Source organism: the organism of the source record quoted next, unplaced genomic scaffold (genome assembly GCF_019419815.1).
Source record: "Pyrus x bretschneideri cultivar Hongxiangsu unplaced genomic scaffold, Pyrus_bretschneideri_v1 Contig26, whole genome shotgun sequence".
In the NCBI taxonomy this organism is placed as follows: Eukaryota; Viridiplantae; Streptophyta; class Magnoliopsida; order Rosales; family Rosaceae; genus Pyrus; species Pyrus x bretschneideri.
This window is the reverse complement of record NW_025999568.1, coordinates 2,095,405-2,113,461: the sequence shown is the minus strand read 5'-3', so window position 1 is coordinate 2,113,461 and position 18,057 is coordinate 2,095,405. Positions and strand designations below refer to the sequence as shown.

The 18,057-nt window shown below is 33.2% G+C and overlaps 2 long non-coding RNA genes across 25 annotated transcripts; both read left to right on the top strand.

The window, feature by feature from the left end:
* The first annotated feature begins 3,966 nt into the window (after positions 1–3,966).
* LOC125478749 lies at positions 3,967–9,876 on the top strand. 24 transcript variants are annotated; one of them, XR_007259510.1, is made up of 14 exons: positions 3,969–4,248; positions 4,425–4,486; positions 4,984–5,054; positions 5,810–5,867; positions 6,087–6,146; positions 6,231–7,010; positions 7,109–7,151; positions 7,242–7,325; positions 7,934–8,043; positions 8,298–8,430; positions 8,571–8,661; positions 8,815–9,382; positions 9,496–9,514; positions 9,617–9,876. It is a non-coding gene; the product is annotated as an uncharacterized LOC125478749 (long non-coding RNA). The 24 variants fall into 24 exon arrangements; XR_007259508.1 differs by having other exon boundaries at positions 3,970–4,248; positions 6,231–6,974; XR_007259515.1 differs by having other exon boundaries at positions 3,970–4,248; positions 7,987–8,043.
* Positions 9,877–12,971: 3,095 nt separating this feature from the next.
* LOC125478680 lies at positions 12,972–15,650 on the top strand. Its single transcript, XR_007259453.1, has 3 exons — positions 12,972–13,745; positions 14,448–14,490; positions 14,909–15,650. It is a non-coding gene; the product is annotated as an uncharacterized LOC125478680 (long non-coding RNA).
* The last annotated feature ends 2,407 nt before the right edge of the window (positions 15,651–18,057 follow it).

Genomic DNA, 18,057 nt, shown 5'->3' with positions numbered 1-18,057 from the left:
GTAAACTTACTGCAAATGCCAAGTCTGGTCTTGTACATACTTGAGCATACATTAAGCCACCCATAAGTAATGCGTAAGGTTTATCTTTCATAATTGTCTTCTCTAGTTTGTTTTTGGGGATTTGTTCATTGCTCATTTTGTCCCCCTTCCCAATTGGTAATTCACCACCAGCACATTTCTCCACATTGAATCTTTTAGTGATCATGTCAACATATTGCCTTTGTGAGTGACCAAAAGTCCTTTTGTTTCTATCTCAAATTATTTCTATGCCCAGAACAAACTTGGCTTCCCCCAAATCCTTCATATCAAAATTTGCAGCTAGCATATCTTTGGTAGTTTGCAGGAAGGTAAGATCTAAGCTAGCTAGTAGAATATCATCCACATATAAGACTAAGAAGATGATTTTTGAACTACTAACCTTGAGAGACACACACTCATCTATCTTGTTTTCTTGGAAACCAAACTTTGACATCATTGCATCAAACTTCTTGTTCCGTTATCTGGAAGCTTGATTCAGACCATAAATAGACTTGTTCAACTTGCAAACCATTAACTCCTTTCCCCTTTCAACAAATCCCGATGACTGAGTTATGTAAATGTCTTCTTCAAGATTTCCATTGAAGAAGGCAGTCTTGACATCCATCTAGTGTAGTTTCAGATCTAAGTATGTTGTGAGTGCCAGAATAACCCTCATAGAGTCTTTGGTTGAAATAGGAGAGAAAGTCTCATTGTAATCGATTCATTCCCTTTGTGTGAACCCCTTTGCAACTAATCTGGCCTTGTGTTTGTCAATATTGCCAAGTGAGTCTCTCTTGGTTTTGAAATCCCACTTACAACCTACTGTGTTAGTAACTTCATTTGGTTATGGCACCAAATTCCATTCCTGGTTCTTTTGCATGTACTCCAATTCTTTTCCACATATAGTTTTGTTTGGAAAAGGTCCACAAATGTCAATGTGGATTATTTCAAGTAAGTTTTGACTTCGATTTGAACCCTGTTTTCTTATATTAGTTAATTTTCCTTTGTAACAGTTTGTGCATTCTTTAAAATCATTGATCCAGTGGTGGCAATAGGTTTTGGTTGGTTAACTTGACAATCCTCTCCTTAGAGATATGCCCCAACCTCTTATGCCAAAGCATGAAGAATTTTTCAGAAGTGAGCAGTCTCTTGGAACCCATATGACGAGCAATAAAACGCTCATTTATATAAGAACATTTCATTTGCCACTAATCAATATTAAGAACTGCATATACAAGCAAGGTCGTCATTTTATTTGAATCATAAAATCGTACACTTTCTTGGTCACCAAAAAAGGATAAACCAGGCTGTACTAACTTAGGAGCTAAAATCAAAATCCTTATCATTGAAGGCACAAAAAGCACTGGACTCAATTTTAATATAAAACCAGAAGACAAAACTAGTTGAATACTCCCTATTGACTCGATAGCAACCTTGCTCCCATTCCCAACATAGACATTGTAGACTTCATTGTTCATCTCATTTGTTTTTTAGAAGCCCTGCAAGGAATTAGTGATGTGAATAGAACATCCAGTGTCAAACCACCAACTTTTAGGTGGAATGTAAACCAAGTTTGACTCAACACACACAAAAACATTAAAAATTTTACCTTCCCTAGAATGCCAGTTTTTGAAACCAACATAGTTCTTTTTCAAGTGACATGTTTCCTTACATAAATAGCATTCTTTTTCTTTTTCAATTTCAATGTTCATAGGTTTAAGTTTGTGAGATCCCTTAGAGGCGTTAGGACTTTCAAATGAAGAAGAAATTGCTTTCTTTTTCAACTTACCAGCAGTGAATAATGAACCAGCATTTGTGAACTTGTTTCCTTTCTCAGCTTGAATGAAATTCACTTCAGTTAATTTATCTCCCTTAAGTCTATCTTCTTCTTGCGCACACATCGAAATCAATTGATAAATTCCCCATTTTTCTTTTTCAGTGTTGTACGAAACTTTCAACTGTCCATACTTGGTTGGCAATGAATTGAGGGCCATGTGAACTAAAAATGATCAGTCATTGGATGTCAAGATCCTTCAGCTTCTGAGATAAGTCCACCATCTTGAGAATGTGTTCTCTAACACTGCCAGCCCTATCAAATTTCATAAAAGTAAGCTGTGTGAGAAAAGTACATGTCTCAGCTTTCCTAACTCTTTGAATTTCTCTCCTACTGATGCTAATAAATCTTTAGCACTATCTTGTTTTAGGTTCCTTCCTTTGATTGATTGAGTCATAACTTTCTTCATATCATTAAGAACATTCTATTTGCCCTTTCTCATTTCTCAAACTTGATCCTTTGATCTACTGTGCTTGTATCAATGAGAGCTGTAGGCTTGTCTTCTCTGAGTGCCAAATTGAGATCCATCAAACCAAGCACAATTTCCATATCTTCTTTCCATTTCTTCAAGTTGGAACCAATCAGGGTTTCAATGTTTTGAAAATTCAAATAAGTCATGTGAGGGACTGAAAATTATGCACACAAATTTGTCATCCATCAATTTTAGAACTTATAGTACTTAACAGAATTGGGAAAACTCTCACAGAATGTTTTCCATCGACAGTAACATATAAACACAGTATCATCTTTGGACAAATGTTGCTTATATATAAAATAAAGGTAATCTTTTCAATTTCATGTATCATTATACATTGAGTTGTTTGAATGACTTGAATAACAAACACTTTTAAGCCGATTATTATTCAATAATTTCAAACAATTTACTTTTTAAATCCCTTGAATGATAAGCCAAAACAATAAACTAAACACTTTTTTAGCAGATTAGACATTGAAATTTTGTTTTAAATTTATATACTATACTATTTAATTCAGTGTTGCTATAACACATGAATTCATGATTTCTTCATGTTGTTCACTAGCTTTCTCGTGTAATTTCCTTCCCTGAAACATTGAACAAACCACAGTAGCACAAATACAATTACTTAGGATGCTTTCAAATATCAGTAATCAGCGAAAGGATTAAAGTGATTAAATTTGACTGCTGTCAGTTTGATTATCTGTTATATAACGAACACTAGCCTTATTGGAAGGCTCTGATACCACATGTAAGGATTACATAAATAATATGCATACATAAGCATGCATAGAATGATAGAACAATACGGATATAGGATTACGCAGACCATATTTCTGTGCAACAAAGAAGGACAACATGCAGACATGCAATATAAGTTTTACGTGAAACTTACCTGAAGAAGAAGAAGCCATTGATGAACCCTAGGTTGTCTTCTACTTCCAGTACTTCAATAATATCTCTCTGCTATATGAATAGGGTTTAGCATATGAGAGATCAACGTATGGAAGTAGGGACTTAACCTAGTATTTATAACATTAGGGTTTATTCAGAACCGGGCTATTAGTGGTTGTCCATCACTTAAGTGATTGAGTCTTACCATGATTCTACATCTTTGTATTGAAACTTCTAAGGATTCTCCTAGGTTAATTGCAAAAGTTAAAACTCCATAATCCTTATTTCATTAGGACTATCAAATCACTTATGTTGCTACCAACTCGATTAACAAGTCACTTACAACTCAAGCAATCAAATACATTATTCATTGGCATTCGTAACTTTACATAATATCTAACGTTACAAAACAAAAAAAATATAAACAAAATTATGATATCTTTAAATGTGCTGGTCATGTCCTTTGTTGGATGTATAAACAATGTTAAAAAGTATAGATGTCTTGTGAGTTTTTTTAGGTTCATAAAATATATCAAACGTATAAAAAGTATGAAAAAAAAAATTCTTTCTACTTATCTTTTAGTTTTTTCAATATATTATATAAAATTATATTCTATATATACTAAAGCTCAGCGGATTGGCACTGTTCATTAACAGTGCCAATCCGATTTTGCCCCTGATCTAACGCACGGTTTTCAGCCCTTTAAAAGATGCTACATGAATTGGCGATTTTGCCCCTTAGCAGAGTGAGTCTACATATGGGAAGGTGCTCGAACCCTCTCTCATTTTCTTCCGTTGCTTTTCCCTTTCGCCTGCTCTCTGTTTCTCTCTGCTTTTCTCCCTGTTCAATCTTCGTGTTTCCTTGCTTAACTCTCTTCCATTTTCTTCCGTCGCTTTTCCCTTTCTCTTCCTCTCTGTTTCCGTGCTTTTCTCCCTGCGTCAATCCTTCGTGTTTCCCTGCTTCTCTCTCTGCGTCGATCGTGTGTCGTATGAAGAGTTTCTTTTCCGGGTGATTGCACTGTTTCAGGTGGTTTCTCTGCTTATATTTTTTTTGTCCTTTCTTTGATTGGGAAGAAATTTGCAGATTGATCGCTGTAAAATTCAAGTCTTTGCGTTTTGCACTGATTGTTTCCTTTTTTTTTTTTTTTTTTTTTTGATGTTTTCAGTGTGGTTGTTTGATCTGATTGGGTTTTTTTGTTTCAGGAAAATTGGTGTGCGAATTTTAGGGTTTTTGTGTACAACCTTGCAAACCCCTTCTGATTAAGGTCTGTGAGTTTTTTCTTTAAAACTTTTCTTCTTTTTTTTCGATGATTTGTGTGTGGCTGTTCCATCTAATTCGAATTTTCGTTTTAGGAAATCTTGGTCTTCGAGATTTAGGGTTTTCGTCTAGATCGATTGCTCGATCGATGTAAAATTAAAGTCCTCTCTTTTTTTTTTTTTTTTTTTTCTCTGTAAAACTCTATTTTACTATGTTGTTTCTGTTACATTGGTGGTGTTTGCTTGGTTTTGTTCTCTGGTCTCAGAAATTGAATAGTTTTTTTTTTTTTTAGTGGTTTCGTGCTATCTTGAACTCCAAGTGGAAAGCCCAGGGAGCAGAAAATGGACAATCACAATTATTATTGGTTTTTATATTTATTTTAAACTCATTTTAATTAATTAATTTTTTCACCAATTAATTTGAAATATGTGGTGAAATGATCATATATAATTAAGTTTATTAGTTTGCTAATTTTTTTTTTTTTTTTTTTTGGTTGTGTTTTAGTAGGTGGATCGGATTTGAAGTATTTTTTAGGGTGGGTAAAAAAGTTGAGCGGAGTTGGGAAAATTCCTAAGGTAAAGTTCTTATGCCCTTCTCTGTCTTTTAAAACAAAGCCTTTAGGCACACAACTTTGTTTTTCCAAGTTTTTATTTTTTTTTGTGCTGCTGTTAAGAGTCGATTAGTTTTTAGGCACACAAGTGATAATATGGATTAGAATTTGACGAAATTACACTGATTCAGATGATATTGATCAAAAGAATGAGTTAGAAACTGAAAATTACAATAGTTACAGAGGTTTTTCGAATCAATTTTTTTGTTTTTTTTTTTACAGTTAAAGCTATTGATTAGTTGATGTGGAAAGAGGTTTTGGTTGATTACTTATGTGCATAATACCTATTAGTCTTTTTTCCTATGTAGCTACAAACTTATCAATTTGATGTCACTATTCATTAACAGTGAATGCATTGCAAGAAATAAATGACAACTATTTGTTTAATCCTTGGTATAATATATTCCACCATAACATGTTAACAATTGTTTTAAACCAACATGATCTTACCCCATTTCCAAACCAAATTAAAAAGTACGGATCAACTCACATGTTAAAAAAATTATAAATTTAAAGAACTAAATTTAACAACCATTGCGTGTTTAGTTTAACACAGATTTTCTCCGTTTGATTGCCAAAAAAATGCTCAGAAATAAAACAACTTAATTTCCGTGCTATTGTTGTAATGGATGTTTATTTTAACTAGCTTTTAAGTTTTTAACTTATGAATTTAAGATCTTCAATTTTAATATTTAAACATTATTGTTTTTTTTGGTGTAGTGGTTAAAGAAGAGTAGAAGAAACGTTCTGTTTATTCCTCCAGAAAAGATTAAGAAAGGTGAGTTGATCATTGGATTTAAATTTTAACAATTCAACTTTAAATGCTAGCATATGATGGTACATTGAAGATGGTATTTCAACTTTGAGTTTTAACTCTTTACTGTTATTTTTTTTTATTTGGTCTTTGGCATGCCATCATAGATAATAACATAACTTAGCATTTACCAAAAGATTTAAACATGTAAACTAACTTAGCATTTACATTTTTCGTTTACAGTTGGTGGTCACAAATCAACTGACTCAACTTTATATCAACATTGGAGCATGCCTTACAAGTGTAAATCAACTTTTTTATTCTATTTTATAGAATAAATTAAGTTCTGAAGTTTATATATTCTGAAACCGTGTTCGTCACTGGAAGTTATGCAGCTATGCAGAGGGATACGTAGTGGAACTTGGATTTCAAAGATCACAGTGAACAGGGTGACAGGTGTATTTCCTCCTTTTTTACCATTTTAAAACTTATATTATTGATAAATTAATTTGAATCATGTGGCATGAACTTAAAGCTCTGTTTGGGAAAGTGGGCTCTTTACCCCAAAGATGCTTGCTTTTGGTAATATTTGGAATTGTGCTTCTAAGCTGTTTTTCAAGCTTTTGGCCATACTAAATGGAGCTAAGTCGAACAGCTCTTCAGTTGCATTGTAGTTGCTTTCCTAAATTGATTGTTCATTTGTTGCAAAAATTTTAAGGGCGAAAATTATGTTTCAAATTGGATTTAGATATGAGTATTACACATTCAACGTGTTGAATTCATCTTTGTTTTGGTGTTTGTGGTTTTGAATGTCATTTAGTGCAGTATAGCTTTAACTTAAATGTGGTTCTATATATCTCAAGTACTCATTTGGATTTTGAGCAGTAGGAGAGAGTTTAGCACGTATTTGAGGAAATGCGAAGAACTTTTTTTGAAATGGTTAGAGTTTGAGATTCTCAGAAGGAAGCTCCTATGAGTTTTTGGTTTTTTGTGTTGATTTGAACAAATTCGGTTTTTATATTTATTAATTTTTGTTGTGTGAGTAGTATTTATTGGGCTTGATGTTTTTTTGAAACACCAGGTGTTTTGGAGACGTTTGAAATCATAAGAAGACTCGAAGATTTCAGCCAGGTTTGAATCAAATCACCAAATGGATTCTTCTTCCAGGTTATGATTAAATGTTCCCAACTTTTTTAGTTGTATAAAGACTTGGGTAGATAGGAATTTGATTTTAGTCATGTGTTTCACTAATTCTTTGGTAATAGATAAATCTTTATGAACAGTCTCCTGCTTCTATCAATACCCATGGTAAGTTCTTATAATTTACTTTTAACGGTAAGGTCATTTGTGACCAAATATTCTTTTTCAACTTATGCTTCATTTATTCTTCTTTTGCAGCCTATTTTTTCACACATTTAGTCTTCAGTAGATGGGCTAAGCAATTTCCACGTGGCATTGTATCAAATTATCATTGATCGTAGGGTATGGCATTGTCAGCTCATCTTCTATTCACTTTGATCAAATTATTTGTCAGCTATTTTAGTTTTTAGTTATGATATTGTTTCTTATTTGGCCTCAAGATTAGTGGACTTAAACTTTGTTTATTATCTTTGCAGTACGAAGAAGACCTTAATAATGTAATAAGAGATTACAATATTAACTTGACAGTAAATGATCCATTCTTTTTTGGATGCAATGTCCATACTTTAGTGTAATTTGTACCTTATGTTTTACCTTTGTTTTTAAATTAAAATTCCTTAATTTGGTTTTGGTTTGTTCCATAATACATGTGTAAAGATGACCATGTTGTACATTACATATTTTGGGAATTAGACAAAGTAATTTGATCAATCAGAGTAAATATATTTTAGCTTTTCTTACGTCTTAACTGTCAATATATAAACTTAAGGGTCGTTTACATAAAATTCACAAATTATAACATCAATTGCAAGTAAGCATATGATCCCGCAATGCATAGAAGAACTAAGAATTAGTGGACAATTTTATGCATTGGTGCTTAAATTTCCAAGAAGACGAGCTCCATTTTCTTTTAAATGTTAATTTTGTATTGTGGGTTTGTGTTTGCTTAGTTTTCGTGGTGAGATGGAATAAATTGGTGAAACGTAGAGTGATTTATTTGCAGAAAGGTTTGACCTTTGAATTGGAACTATAGTGTTCGTTCCTATTGCTACATTGGCAGGTAAACACTCAACTTTTTGTTATATGTTAATGTTGGTTTCGTGCTGCAAATAAGATAGGCACATTGGTGTGTAAAATTGAAAACCCAGTAACATATGGTATAGGAAATTCAAACGAATTTGTAAAGATTTTCTTTTATTGTTTTATGTTGTTTTCCACTATAAAATAAAACTCCTTTATATCCATGGTTCATCACTTGGAATAATTCTCAGTTTTTACATATATTGCTTAATTTTCTAACAAACTCCACAACAGCTTTTGGCTCAGAAATGTTCACAGTTGTCTTCATCTGAAACGAGTCAATCAACTGTATACCATCACCGTCAAACATTGAGAACTTCAGCATGTACTACAAATCTCGATCAAAGCTAAATTAACCTCTCATATGGTATGTAAATTCAATTTACAAAGAAAGCAATCAATGCTTTTTCTTCTTCTTCTTTTTTTATTTATTTATTTTTTTTTTTAACAATAATAACAGGTTTTATCCTGTGAATGTCATTAAAATTTTATCTCCGATATAAACAGGTTTTTGCCAATTGTCATTTTTGAAGGCTATGACAGTTTATGCCATCATCCAGTGTTACTATTTGGGGAAGATTGCTGATCAAAATAATAGGTACCTTGCAGTTTTCTTTGTAGTATATTATTAAATTTATTTAAAAATGCAAAAATTACCCAATTTCTTTACCAATTATAAAAATCGTTCTTCTTCTTTAACATTCTTATTTATTTGTACTAACAGCTTCTATTTTCTCAAATCATAACACAGAAGCATGTACATCATCACAAATAAAACAAAAAAATTGGGAAGCGACAGTCAATATAACTTTCAGGTACAAATTATTATGTGTATAAATACAATTGTAAATATTACACCTAATATGAATGCACATATATTTTATACATTTTTTAAACACGCGGCAACGCGCGGGCACTACACTAGTATATACTAAAAGAGAAAAACAACTCGAACACTGTTCTTTTTACAGTGTTTTTCCGTTTTTGCCCTTTTGTGTTTCTTTATCTAATGTTCATTCTACAATGTGATTCCATTTTACCCCTGTTTTAGTTATTTGGTCTTTTATTTGATCTCTGATTGGAATTGGAGGAGTTCTAGAGACTTCTTTCCGTCTTTCACCCTGCTCCGCTTGCTCAGTTCCATAGATTCCAATCTTTAACGTCAAACGAAAATCTTAAATCCCTAAACTCGCTCACTTGCCCCTTCTCCCTCGAACACACTTCCCGCAACCACTTATGGGTAAACACGGTTCCCACAACTTCCTTTGGTGCGTCTTCTACGACTCCGACATTAACGACCTTGATATCTCCTTTCCCTGGTAAGATTTTTGTCCTCAATTTGAAATTGGTTGTTTAATTCCTTTTTGTTTACCAAGAGATCTTGAATATACCCATAACTTGACTGTTTTGTTCCTGTTTGAATTGTCTCCAGCTGGACCATACGATCAACGGTAATGTGATCTCCTTCGATTGCTTTCTTCTCTTCCTTTTGGTATTTCTCTCTTGCTCTTTTCTCTTTTTTCATATTTTATGTTTTGTTTATCTGTGTGAAGCTTCTCTTTGTTCGATGTGAAGACACCCACCAACCTTTGATCAATCATGGAGCTGGATTTTGATTTCGTTTATGAAGTTGGATTCTTATTTGGGCTTTATTATAGTTTAGGTTATGAGCAATTTTTTTTTATGCAAAGAAATTATATTGTATGAGATTTGCACCATGAGAGGTCTCATGATGTAAAAATATTAAATATAATGTTGTAAAAGAAAACGATGATTGCAGTTTTAGTGTAGACTCTCCTTTTAAGTTGTTCAATCATTTAACTGAAATGGAGGATTTTCTTCCAATGGTTTCTTTTATTGGAATACCTATGTTCGGGGATCTTTTCAATTTTAAGTGTGTTACAAATTGAATTTAATTAAAAAAGTGCTGAAGGAGATGACTGACCCTAGAAGTGATGTTTATAATGATGTTTTAACTACAAAGGCGACCTTGGATGATTGTCAATAGAACTGGGATGCTAACCCCTTTGATAGACAAATGAGACAGCTTGAATTAATGTCTTAAATACTTATTATTTTTGAAGATTTTTTTGTGTTTTACTAATTTCTAATTGGTAATGCATAAAAATTGTGTTTTACTTATTATTCATGGATTTGTTTTATGTTGTTTAAAAATTAGACCTTTCATTGTTGGGTTTGTCTAATTCTTCATTTAGCTTTATATTAGATTGTTGAAATTAGTTTAGTTACTTTGCAGGGCAATTAATTCAGACTTTTAATACAAGAATCCAATGCTTAGTTTGCCACTTGGTTTTTAAATTGCACATATTCATACTTTTATAAAATCGACAGTCAACCCGTGCATTAAATGGACTATTTATTATCTTTGAGTTAATTAGATTGAAGCAATTGAGGCTGGTTTGATCATCAATTGTTGATCTGCTACTTATCTAATTGGGGATATTGTCTATATGCATGATCTGATGGCTATTAAATTATTTTTATGCAAAAATTATTTTTTGTGATGGTGCTAAATGATTTGTTAGATTGCTATTTTTACTTTAGTTGTTTTTCATTTTCTATTAATCTATATTTGATTTATAGGCCTCTTGAATTGTAATTGGAAATTGGAGTCCTGACATGGAGGATAGGTAAAACCACTATTTATTTTGCTTATTACTTTTCCTATAAATGTATTTTGATTCTGAGACTAACTCTCAGTAGATTGTAAATTTCTGGCACTTACTTTAGTTCATACTAGGGGTGGGCACTTGGAACTGAAAATCAAAACCGAAACATGAATCGAATTGGACCGCATCGAACAGTTTGGTTTTGCGGTTTTGAAACGATTGTGGTTTCAAAACCGAATCGCGGCAAAGAAAACGGTTTAGTTTCGGTTTTGGGTTTTCAAAACCGCACCAAACAGAAATCACACAATATTATGTTTTAATTAGTTCAACTACAACTATACTAGTCATCCAATTTTACACCACTATTTGACATCAGTGCCTTGAACTCACTGCTTGCATCTATCTGTCTCTCTCTTCCTTAGAACTCAATTTCACTTCATCTCTCTCAAAAACTCATCTTCATCTCTTCCACAGTTAACATCAGTGCCCTGAACTCACTGCTTGCATCTCTGCATGCGACCTCGCTGCTTGCATCTCTGCGACCTTGCTGCTTGCATACCTAAATCCCTTTCATCTGCAAGCCCTGAACTTTGCAAATCAAAAGCTCTACAAAACAGACTTGGCAAATCATTCACCTGCTCTTCATTCCAGCTAATATGGTAAAAACTTAGAACATGTATTAGTTAGTTTAGTTAATAATTTGTAATTAACTTAATTTTACAGTTAGGGTTTGTTTGAATCAAAGATTCAAAAGGAGAACTGGGTTAGGGTTTATAATTAATTTTAGGGATAGGGTTTGTGAATCAAAAGGAGAACTAGCTAGTTAGGAACCACCAAAGTATCAATTTAAGTTCTAAATTATAATTTTCTTTAGGAACCACCCTCCACTATTTTCTGGCAATTTGCATCTCATTATATATTGGAACCACCCTCCACTGTTTGAGTGTTTTCTGGTAATTGCATCTCATTATATATTGAATCCATTGATTCTTTAATATGGGATGAGATGAAACTATGTTTCTTTCTATTGTGAGCATCGGTCATATTGAGGGGGATGGAATAGCATTAGCACTTTCTAGACTCTTCAAGTGTTCTGCATACCACATTATATATTGATAGCAAAATCAAGAATTTTCATGAATGCAGTTTTTCTTAGTCATATGACAGTGAAAACTCTGAAGTTAAGCAGCTTATTCCACTCAAGAACTTCTTTCTCTCTTTCTTTCTTGTTTTGCAAATCGTCTGTTACTGATACTGACAAGGAGGTCATAGATATTATCATATTACTATATCAAAGCAGTTGCTTCTCTTTGGATGTAGAGAAATAGGAGTATTTTTAATGGTGCTAGGGGAAGGATTATGAATCATTTGTGGAAGTGGAACACATTTTGTTTGTTAACGTCCTTATTGGCTTCAATTTTCTCAGAATTTGAGGTTTGGTTCTTTCGTGCTATTGGAGCACTGTTGTGTATGAGTTTTTTTGTTCTGTTTTCATTGATTTTCTATTTTGTTGTTCTCTAGTCAGGTGTAGTTTTAGGGGGATATACGGAAATGTGCCTCACAAAAACGTATATAAGAAGTTGTGTAAAAAATCGCACCGAACCGAACCAAACGGTTTGGTTTCATTTTGGTTTTGGCTTCAAAACTGCACCGAACTGTAACGCAAAAAGTTTCGGTTTCGGTTACGGTTTCACTCGAAACCGTACCGTGCCCACCCCTAGTTCATACAAGAAAGCCAATATTTTTCTTTTAGGTATGAAGAACCAATTACATTATTATATCTTCAATGAAATGCTTTGTTGTTTTTACTTTTAATTGTTTAGTTTAATGGTTGTTTGGATACTTAAAAATATTCTTCGTTCAAAGCTCTCTTTAAACGGATAATTAATTCTATTACCATTTGTTTTATCAGTTAATCTTACTTATTTAAATTAAATGCAAATTCCAATACTCCATTGTTAAGCCCTAAAATTTAAACATAGTTTTTTTTTACATGAAAATTGAAGGTTTCCATGATTGAGAACTCTCTTTTTGTTCAAATTGTGTTACAAGTTTTGTGTTTTTTTTTTCCTTTCAACAGGTCGATCTAAAAAAGATCATGTTAAACTTCTATTGCGGTCTTTTTTTTTTCATTAAATATTGATGAAAACATTGTTTAATATAAACCTTATCACAATACCAACAAGGAGATAGATTAGAAATAGAGAGGTGCACTACTAGAAAATGTGCTATAGGCACCGATTTAGAGGCACCATTCTGTATCAGTGGCTTTGTAAATGTACGTAACTATCGTATGAATTTGGTGCCTCAAACATTTTCAACACCATTCATTGGTGTCAACTGTAAAAATTTTGACACCAAAGTCATGTTGTTTTGTTTTTTAATTTAGGATTCAGCTTTGCTCTCCTATTTTTCAACCAGTCGTTCTCTCTCTGTCCGTCCTCCCTGCGCTCAACCCCTCTCCTCCTCCCTAACCCTAGCTCCCTTACCCTTTCGATTGTAAAGATTTCTCGGGTCCTCGCTTGTACGCGGTGTCGTATGGCTTGGGGATCTACATTCTCAACGTCCTCATCGGATTTCTCTCTGCTCAGGTCGACCCGGAGATCCGCGACCTCTCCTCATTGACGTCTCAGACGTGGACGGTTCAGTCGTCAGCTCATTTGCCAGGGACAACATGTTTTCAATTTTACGATTTGATTTTTTAGATTTATTTTCCCTTTCATGTGTGATCTGGGCTGAGGTGTGATTCTTGAGAGCTTTTACTCTTTCCTACTTTTAGGCTGAAAAGCAGCTGAACTCTGGTTGGTTGAATAATGTCTTTTAATAAGTTTCTATCACTAAAGAACACTACTGTTTTTTGACTTGTTGAACTACTTATTTTTATACTTGCTTTATTTATGATGCCACCTTCTCCATCATATTCTGAAGGAAGCAGTTTCTGTTTTCGTCCGAGGCTGCGGAAGAATTGACTGAGGTAGAGGTTGCAGAAAAACTTTCGAATTTCGTTCGGCGCAGTCTGGTTTCCTAGATACAAGCTTTGACACCATAAGCGGTACATGCCACTTCCTTATTTTTTGTAACTTTTTTTTTATACTATAGTTCTTTTAGGTTTTTACCTTCATTGCCATAGCTAAGCATGCTCTTATTTCCTGAGCTTACTACTTGGATATTTTATTCCGATTCTCTTTCTTCTTTTGAAGATACTAGTTCTTTTTTTGGTTTCTTCAACGCCTTCCAATGTAAATTATAATATTCCAGCTTCTGGTGCAAATGGTGCTATCATACATTACAGAGCAGAACCAGATTAATGGGCCCTTTTTTTTTTTTAAAACATATTACAACATGGACACCGATGTATAAAAATTATATAATATTTCAAAGGTGTAACTATTCATAGTGCCACCGTTATCTAATTGGTGGTGATTGTAACAATAGAGACTTCTATATAGGATATGGACTTCTATTTAGTGGCTGTTTGGTGGCAATTGAGGTTTGCCACCAACGTCAATGCCCATTCTTTATAATAGACACCAATGAAAAGGATGTCCTTTAGCCAAAATTCTAGTAGTGGTGTTAAGTTGATGTTATGTTTACATGAAGATTTTGGATAATGATCATAAATTTTGGTGATATTGCATATCTGCTTTGCATATCAATGTGATAGCTAAATGATTCAGTTTGCAGAACATGCTTAAAAATTATAGCTCTAACTAATCACTCATCTTTCATCTATGTCCCTCTCTCTCTCTTACAGTAATACATGTATTCCGTTTGCTTTTGCTGCTGCCGGTATGCAGGTAAATCTTCATTTTCCATATAAAGTTTGCATTTTTCTATTCCTAGCACAATCATTTGACACTATGTTTTCTTTCAAGTTGGTCTGTGAGGCATTTTCCATTGATCTTTCTCTTGAATTCTCAAGTGAGTTCCATTTAATTTTGTATATATCAAGAGCCATACAAAATCCAAGCATGACTATTAGGAACAAAAGCAGTGTATTTCAGAAAGGCAAGACGTTCCCTGAAAAACTATCTGGAGCAAAAAAAAAAAAAAAAGAGTAACCACATTTTACATCCATTAGGTTGACGTTGTTTTTCAAATTGGGCCATGATGTTTTTATCTTTTTCACATTATCACAATATTGTTTGAATTTTCTCCTTTATCCTATGTTGTTTTCAGCTTATTTCAACTTTTAATGAAAATCCATTATTGTAGCCAGAGACGGATCTACAGAGGGACCTGGGAGGTCCCAGGACCCCTCGTACTTGAACACGAGGTCTGTACTGCAGGCTGCAGCTTGAAGGTTGCAGCTTGCTACGAAGAAGAAGACAGCGGGGCCGCGGCGGAGAAGAATGAAAACAAACAGGCCTTTTAAAAAATTGGTCCAAAACGCAGTGTTTTGGCCAATTTGTTTAATTTGTTTATTTTTTTTATTTTTTATTTTTTCAAGCCTGAGATAAATTGTGCCGTTTGTCCATGATTCCATACTCTCTTTTTTAAGGCCTAGCCCCACACGGGCCATCTTTCCCAAGAGTCCTTTCCCTATTCCTCTGTTTTGCCCCCCTAATCCCCCCCCATCTTTCTTATATTCACCCAATTCCAAAACCCTAAATTTCTAATCCCACCCAATCCCATATTATAATTACATTACTCTAATATCATACCTCCACTTGTTTCAATTCTCCAAGCCACCACTATTTGGTTCAAAATTCAAGTAAACTTTTTGGTATTCTAATCTAATCTCAATTAAATTATATTAGATATTGGTGGAGATTTTTAGTCTGTTATTGATATGATTGTTGATATGTTTTATGTTTGTATACTCATTTTATCATTGAAATTTAGATGGAATTTTTGTTTATTGGTTGATTGGTATATGTTTTGTGTTTTTGGTTAAATGTGTAGTTTAGAAATAAGAAATATGGAAAGATTTTTCAATCCAAAGCCAATAGCACCATCTACTTGTTCGGATAATTCAAGCTCAAGACAAAATGAGTGTGACATTGATTTTAATAATCTTGAGAGAGACCCGGGAAAAAGAATTCGAATGAAAGACTATCCTTCTAATATTCAAGATGAGGTCCGAAGAGCATATTTGCAAATGGGACCTTGTAGGCCTACAAAGTATGAGTTCCCATTTTGTGCGTTTTGATAATGATTTTTCTCAATTGCGGGGGATTAATGAGCTTGCTAAGAAAATGGTGGAGAAAGGGTTGCGCATATGTATATTTGGTTGTTCAGTTGACTTTGGTTTTACTAGTTGCAAATGCTTCAGTGGAGATGACATTTTCCGCTATGAATATCATTAAGAATCCACTTCGCAACAAAATAGGAGATCAATGGTTGAATGACAGCTTAGTTGTTTACATTGAGAAATATGCTTTTTCATGTATTGGTATTGAAGCTATCATGGAACATTTTCAGACTATGAAACCTCGTCATGGACTCTTTAATTAGGATTTTATAGCTTGTAATGTTGTTTTGCATATCATTTTTGAATGAAATGTATTATATTTAACTTTTCGACGTTATTTTTGTCTATAAATTTTTTGACCTTTATTATTGGGACCCTCCGAGTTTAAAATTCTAGATCCGTCGCTGATTGTAGCTCTCATGTTCTGTTAAAAACTTCTTTGCAATTAGATCATAAGATCTCAATCTCAATCATAGATTGGTTCGATAAAAGCAACACTTAAAATGTACATATATTCTATTGATACGGATGTTGCAGATAGAGATTGAGTGTAGGGAGCTGAAGGCCTAGTTGTTTCTCTTCGATCGTTTTCTAAATGTGTTGTAATCTACTTAATTTACAACTTTACCATACTCTTTTGGTAATTAGTTTTTGAATAATCTGTAGACACATCTTAGTTATTGGATTGCATGTTTGAAAATTTAACTCTTTGTTTGCAATTTGAATTGCATGACTCAAAATGTATTATATTTTCTTCCATTTCCAGCTTTGAGTTTGGAGAGAAGTAGATGCCATAGTTCAAATCCAATTTCCAATCTTATATCTACGCCTTTTGTTTTATCTTTGTTCAGGTAAGGCTCAAATCTATCAAATTTGTCTTCATATATTTTGGATTGCATGTCTACCTAAGATAGTTAATTAAGGTTTTCTGAATCATTAGTGGTATTGGTTTTTGCATGCTAGTTATGAAATGTGACTTTTATTTGTTTGTTTTGGTTGATTGTAGACTAGCTATTGTTAAATATTTAATAATTAACTTTTTTTAGGGGTTCTCAGTTAATTATCTGCTGTTTGGAGTTTGAACTTTTTTCCAACCATGTTAAACTCAATAAAATGATACAAAGAATGCCATATTGTTGGTTCTTCCAGTGGCGTACAAGCTCTTTTAGCTCTTTATATGATTCCATCTCCAAATAATGATTCCATATTTCCTATTTTTACAGGAAGCAAATCTTGAATACACTTGGAAAATTAAGAGTTTTAGTTTTTGGATTCGTTTTTGATAAATGGTTTGAAATGGAGAACCTGGTTGATTGAGATAGAGAATTTGACAGCTCAAAACTTTGATTTGCTAATCTTGAAATGGAGAAGTTACTTCTCGCTTCACTTTCACAACGTAAACCAGCTTCTCAATTCAGTTCTTAGATGTGAGGTTTCATACTAGGCATCTTAAATTGATTACGTTTAGGATTTAAGATTTCAATTTAATAACTTTATATTTTCAAAACTCAAGGTAAAAATTGTTACATAGTTTTCAAATACATAGGATTATTTTCAAAACTTTTTGGGTTGCTTTGTTATTGTTTTTTTGTTGCAGATTTAATCCCTTGAACTTGAATTGGATCACTCTTTGGTCAAATGCTTATTAATATTAGGTCCTTGTTCCGCATATGGACCGTCATCCAAGAGTTCCTACTGTCAGATTATAACTAAACCGCAACAGCTGCTTCTCCACCATCATTTCTGAAAAATTAGGTAAAAATCTCTCCTCTGCAAATTTTTTTGAACAATGAACCAATGGATGCACAAAAAAGTTTTGTGCGATCTGATTTTTATGTCTTTCGCTCATTATCTCATGGAACAAATCAATTCCTAGAAGCCATTTTAAGTATGCTAAACACTTTAGATTTCACATTTTGTGTGTCGAATATCAAGATAGAGAAACTTTTCTCTAGAACACCATTTTGTCCATTTATGCATTCGTTTTTCTAAGTAAACAATTCTGCAAAATGAGGGTTTATATTTCACTTCTTAAACACTTTAGTCCAAAGTTGTTTTAGCGTAATTCAATTGATTGGTTTGAATGCGAATAATTTGTAAAACTTGGATTCATACGGTATTTAAGGTTTAAGGTCATAGTTCAAAGCACACATGTTTTTCTCATTGTTAT